Genomic DNA, 6,398 nt, shown 5'->3' with positions numbered 1-6,398 from the left:
ATTCATTCACCTGTGGATTTTAGGTCGTTGCGAAGATTGGTCACGGATACCCTGGAAAGGCTAGGGAGTGCCCATGGTGATGGCTATGTCACTAGAGTGGTTGGGCGTGTAAGGAATGGTAAGGAATGATTTCGAGGACGAAATCTAATTTAAGTGGGGGAGAGTTGTAACATCCCGTTTATTTAATAAATAAATACATAAAATTTATTAAAAGAGTAACAGCCCTAAAATCCGTAATATTCACTGAGATGTTGGTTTTGAGAGCCAAATGTTATAAATGGGATTATTCGGGGGTTAAACTGTAATTTCGGGACTATTTTGTAAAGATTTTTAGAAGACAAGGGGTGGTTGGTAAGTATCAGACCTATTATGAAAAGATTTTGAGAACTGATGGTTGTTTAGTAAATTACGGATTTAATTTGAAAAGGGTTTTAGAAGTGGGGGTATGTTTGGTAATTTTTAGGGCTTATTATGTAAGGAATTTATGGAATCAGGGGCTAAAAGGTAACATTTGGGTTTAAATTGTAAAAGATCTAGAGGGGAGGGGCCGATATTGTAAAATGGGCAGAAGTTGGTTGAAACACGGGTGAATCCGTCACCCTCTCATGCAACCACCATATATAAGGGTAACACTAACCCTAACCCTAGCACAAGAACACAACCGCCACCTCCCCTTCCATTATTTTCGGCGCCGTCGCCACCATTCTCCATCCATTCCGATCAGCTAGTGGCTGCCATGTGAAGCCTTCCTCCGCCACCCGCTACCACCCGCTATACCGTCACTGAAGCATCATCACTATCCGAGAACCGTCGGGACAGCGGAGCTATCGCTGTTCCATCGCCGGTGGTAACAAAGACCACCAGCGGGTGTCGTCCCGCTGTCGCTATTGCTGTCATTTGTGGTTTTTCTCCGGTTACGGATAACAAACAACCACCGCGACCGTCCCATCTGCCGACAAAGACGAGAGCGCCCGCTGCTGCCGCCGTCTCGCGCAACCGCCGATGGGAGCTGAGATGGCAAGCGGTCGGAAGAAGGAAGCCGTTGGATGTCGATTCGTGTTTCACGGGTATTCCTGCTCGTGTTTGTGTGACTGCAAGTACTGCTGCCGCTGCCGTGTTCGCCGACGACAAGGCTGCCACCGTCGTCGCCGCTGGTTCGTTTTGCCGGTCTTTTCATTACGTCGCCGTCACAGTTTGCTCCTTCAAGACCAAAGTCCAAGTGTGGGTGCGTTTATGTTGTTAGTGGATGTTGTGATGCTTGAATGGAAGACCATGGGGGGAGCCCATGACACCTGGATGTAAGACCATGTGGAGATCCCATGGCTTTCCTACTAAAGACCATGGGAGAGCCCATGGCAATCGGATGTAAGACCATGTGTGGAGCCCATGGCTTTCCTATTAAAGACCATGGGAGAGCCCATGGCACTTAGGTGTAAGACCATGTGGGGAGCCCATGGCATCCTGGAGTAAGACCCTGGGGACGAGTCCACGACATCCGTATATGTTTATATGTATGGCTATGTGCTTGATATGGATATGTGATTGATATGGATATGTGATTGATATGGTTTATGTAGCTGTTATAGCTAATATTGCTTATATGGTTATGTGGATTGTGTGGGGTATGCTCTGGGGAACTCACTAAGCTTTGTGCTTACGGTTTACAGTTTTGGTTTCAGGTATCATCGATTTGGAAAAGGAGGGCTCGGATTGATCGCAGTGCACACACCTATGATTCTGCAATGAATGATTTGGGACGAACTCTGATAAATGTTTTACATAATGAGGATTTGTCATGTTTGAAATAAATGGTATCAATGTTTCAACTACATTTAAAAATGATTTTTTTTAACTCTGATTTTTGGGTCGTTACACTATCGACGAGATCTTCGATTATCGTTTAGATTGTTTCGGCTAGAAACCACTCGATCTCATATTCGAACTTTGGGCTGCATACTGCTAAGCTGAAACTTAGAAAAATCATAACTTCCTCATACGAAGTCTGATTTGGACGTTCTTCTTATGCATGCTCTCGGTTTAACATATTCTATGACTTTCGTTTAGATTGCTAAGGCCAAATATCGCTCTATCTTAAATTCATATTTTACGTCATTCAGCATCGTGTCGGTTCTGTCGCGAAACTTCGATAGGTCATAACTTCTTCGTTATAACTCGGATTTCAGCATTCTTTATATATTCGGAAACCTTGTTACGACGGCCACGTCTTCATGTATCTATATAGGTCTTATCTAACATTTTATTTTATCGCTTATTTTTATACTTAATTCATTTAGGCCACACAGTTAAGCATAAAACACATAATACTCAAATAATACATTCTTATTATTTCAAAATGAGTTACAAAGGTTAACCTAGACTATTACATCGTCATTAATGCCTAGCCCAGAAACACGGGCGTTACAATTCTCTCCACCTTAGGATGATTCCGTCCCCGGAATCACACATCAACAAACAAATGCGGATAGCGACACATCATGTCACTCTCCGTCTCCCAGGTGAGATTTGGCCCATTCGCATGTTTCCATCGGACAATCACTAATTCGACCATCTTGTGTCGCAACTTCTTAGTCTTTCGGTCAACTATTGCCTCTGGTTCTTCAATTAACCTTTTGTTCTCATCAATTCTTAATTCAGATATTGGAATCATGTCGGGAACTTCTCCCGTGAACTTCCTCAAATAACACACATGGAAAGTGTTATGAATTCCATTAAGTTCTTCGGGTAGTTCTAGCTTGTATGCTTGATTCCCAATCCTCTGAAGAACTTTAAACGATCCAATAAACCTTGGACTTAACTTTCCCCTTTTACCAAATCTTATAAGTCCCTTCCATGGCGAGACTTTAAGAAAAACCGAATCTCCAACTTCAAAAGTCATCGGCCTTCGCTTGTTGTCAGCATAGCTCTTTTGACGATCCTGAGCTGCTAACATTCTCTCCCTAATTATCTTCAACTTTTCAGCAGTTTGATGGACTATCTCCGGTCCTATAAACTGCTTTTCCCCAGCCTCAAGCCAACAAGACGGCGTACGACATTTTTGTCCGTACATAGCTTGATAAGGTGCCATCTTTATGCTCGAGTGGAAACTATTATTGTAGGAAAATTCTACCAAAGGTAAATGTTCATCCCAATTACCTTGGAATTCCATGGTACATGCTCTCAGTATATCTTCAAGCGTTTGTATCATTCGTTTGCTCTGACCATTAGTCTGTGGATGGTAAGCTGTACTCAAACACAACTTGGTACCCAATTCCTCTTGTAGACTTTTCCAAAATAGCGAGGTGAAATGGTTGTCACGATCTGACACAATCGTTAACGGAACACCATGAAGCCTCACAATTTCCTTCACGTAAGAATTCGCAAGTTTATCCATAGACCATTTCTCATTGGCTGCTATGAAATGCGCACTCTTAGTGAAGCGATCAACGACCACCCAAATCATGTCGTGACCATTCTTTGTTCTAGGCAGTTTAGTGACAAAATCCATGGCAATGTCTTCCCACTTACCCATCGGTACAGGCAAAGGTTCTAAACTCCCATATGGTTTCTGATGTTGTGCTTAACTCTCGCACATGTCACACACTCGGCCACATACTTTGCTACATCAAGCTTCATCGTCGGCCACCAGTAGTAGGGTTTTAGGTCCCTATACATTTTTGTGCTACCAGGATGAATTGAGTACATGGTTTTGTGAGCTTCTTCCATCAAAAGATCTCTTATTCCTCCTGACTTAGGTACCCAAATACGATCTTGGAATACCTTCAGTCCTTGACCGTTTATACCAAACACCAACGTTTTGCCCAAACGTTCCTCCTTTCGGTCATTCTTCTCTAAAGCTTCTTCTTGATCTTTCTTTATACTCTCCACAATTGTCGAGACAACTTCTATTCTCAACGCTCTTGGCCTTTTTCTTTCAAGATTGACTTTCCGACTGAGAGCATCAGCAACAACATTTGCTTTACCGGGGTGGTAAAGTATCTCACAGTCGTAGTCCTTGAGTAACTCCAGCCAGCGTCGTTGCCTAATATTTAATTCCTTCTGATTAAAGAGATATTGGAGACTCTTATGATCAGTGAAAAGTTTGCACTTCGAGCCATAGAGGTAATGCCTCCATATTTTCTGAGCGAAAACTACCGCTGTCAACTCTAGATCATGAATGGGGTAGTTCTTCTCATGCTCTTTCAGGTGTCGAGACGCATATGCTATCACCTTTTCTCTTTTGGTCAAAACACAACCCAATCCAACACCAGACGCATCGCTATAGACAGCGAAGTCTTCAACTCCATCGGGTAGAGAAAGAATCGGTGCTTCACATAGCTTCTTCTTTAGCAACTCGAATGCTTCTTGGTGCTTATCACTCCAAGCATAAGTAGCTCCTTTGTGACTCAAAGCTGTTAATGGAGTAGCAATCGAAGAAAAGCCTTGGATAAACCTTCGGTAATATCCAGCTAATCCCAAAAAGCTTCGGATCTCCGTGGGACTTTTTGGTTGTTCCCACTTCATCACAGCATCAATCTTTGCTGGATCAACCATTATCCCTTCTTGGTTGACCACGTGACCCAAGAATTGGACTTCTCGAATCCAAAAATCACATTTGGAGAACTTAGCATACAACTTCTCCTTCTTCAAGACTTCTAACACTTCTCGCAAGTGTCTGTCATGCTCCTCTTGGCTTTTCGAGTAAATCAGAATGTCATCTATGAACACTATCACAGATTTATCAAGGAACAGATTACAAACTCTGTTCATTAAATCCATGAATGCTGCTGGAGCATTGGTTAGTCCAAACGACATAACCAAAAAGTCGTAGTGTCCATATCCTGTTCTGAATGCAGTCTTTTCGATAGCCTGCTCTCTCACCTTCAGCTGATGATATCCTGACCTTAGGTCGATCTTTGAAAAATAACTTGAACCTTGTAGTTAATCGAACAGGTCATCAATCCTCGGCAACGGATATCTATTCTTTATTGTTGCCTTGTTCAGCTCTCTGTAATCGATGCACATTCTCATACTCTCGTCCTTTTTCTTTACGAATAACACCGGAGCTCCCCAGGGTGATGAACTAGGTCTAATGAAACCTTTGTCCAATAACTCCTGAAGTTGCATCATCAGCTCCTTCATCTCCGTTGGTGCTAATCGATAAGGTGTTTTTTCTATTGGTGTGGTTCCTGGTAACAAGTCAATACGGAATTCTACTTGTCGATCAGGTGGTAATCCAGGAAGATCTTCGGGAAATACTTTCGGATACTCACACACCACAGGAATGCTCTGCATCTCCTTTTTCTCCTTCTTTGCATCAATCACGAATGCCAAATATGATGTACATCCTTTGGCCAAACACTTTCTGGCTTTCATTAGAGAAATGATTCCAGAATTTACTCTGCGTTTGTCCCCATACACCATAAATGACTCTTTTCCTGGCGGGTTTACTTTTACTATCTTCTTCTTGCACAGTATTTCGGCATCATTGGCGCTAAGCCAATCCATTTCCAGCACGATGTCAAAACCATTTAACTCAATAGGCAATAATTCTTCGTGGAACTTATTCCCATTCAAATCAATTAAGATGCTTTTCATACGATGGATAACAGGTATAAACTTGCCACTACCAACTTCGACTAATAAAGCATTATCTAGTCTATCAACAGGCAAAGCTAGTTTTCTACCAAATTCATGCGAAATAAAGGAGTAGTTGGCTCCTGAGTCAAACAAAATTTGGGCAGGCAATTCGTTTACAAGAAAGGTACCTGAAGCGACATCAGCTTCTTCTTTAGCAGCTTCAAGTGTCATCTGAAAGTCTCTCGCCTTCGGCTTTGGTGGAATGTTGGGTCTTGCTGCCTCCTTCTTTTTCGGACAATCCCTCGAGATGTGACCCTCCTCACCACACTCATAGCAGACTTTCTTGGTAAGGGTGCATTCGTTGTCATAGTGCCATGGCTTTCCACATTTGAAGCATGTGGCTTCCCCGCCACATTTCCCAAGATGCTTCTTCTTGCATTTGTCGCACCATTTCGCTTCGCCTCCTCCACCTCCTCTCGAACCGGATTTCGCGAATTTACCCTTCTTGCTGGACCCTGAGGGTCCGTCGAACTTCCTCTTCTCACCAACCTCTGACCTCTCCAGACCCTTCTCCCTGATCTAGGTCTCAACATTTCTAGCAGCCCAGATGGAGGCTTTCAATGTCGCTGCTTGTTTAACCATTGGACCAAAGTCCGCTGGTAATCCGAGGGCAAACTTATTGACCTTTGAGAGTTCTGTTGGTACTAGGTATGGGATAAGCTTCATCTTTTCTGTGAAACTTGCAGCGTATTCAGTAACGCTCATTTTTCCCTTTTTCAAATTCTGAAACTCATTATTGATTTCCAGAAGGTCCTGCTCTG

The sequence above is a fragment of the Lactuca virosa genome, chromosome 6 (genome assembly GCF_052849685.1).
Source record: "Lactuca virosa cultivar CGN04683 chromosome 6, Lactuca_virosa_CGN04683_v6, whole genome shotgun sequence".
In the NCBI taxonomy this organism is placed as follows: Eukaryota; Viridiplantae; Streptophyta; class Magnoliopsida; order Asterales; family Asteraceae; genus Lactuca; species Lactuca virosa.
This window is presented reverse-complemented; position numbering follows the sequence as displayed.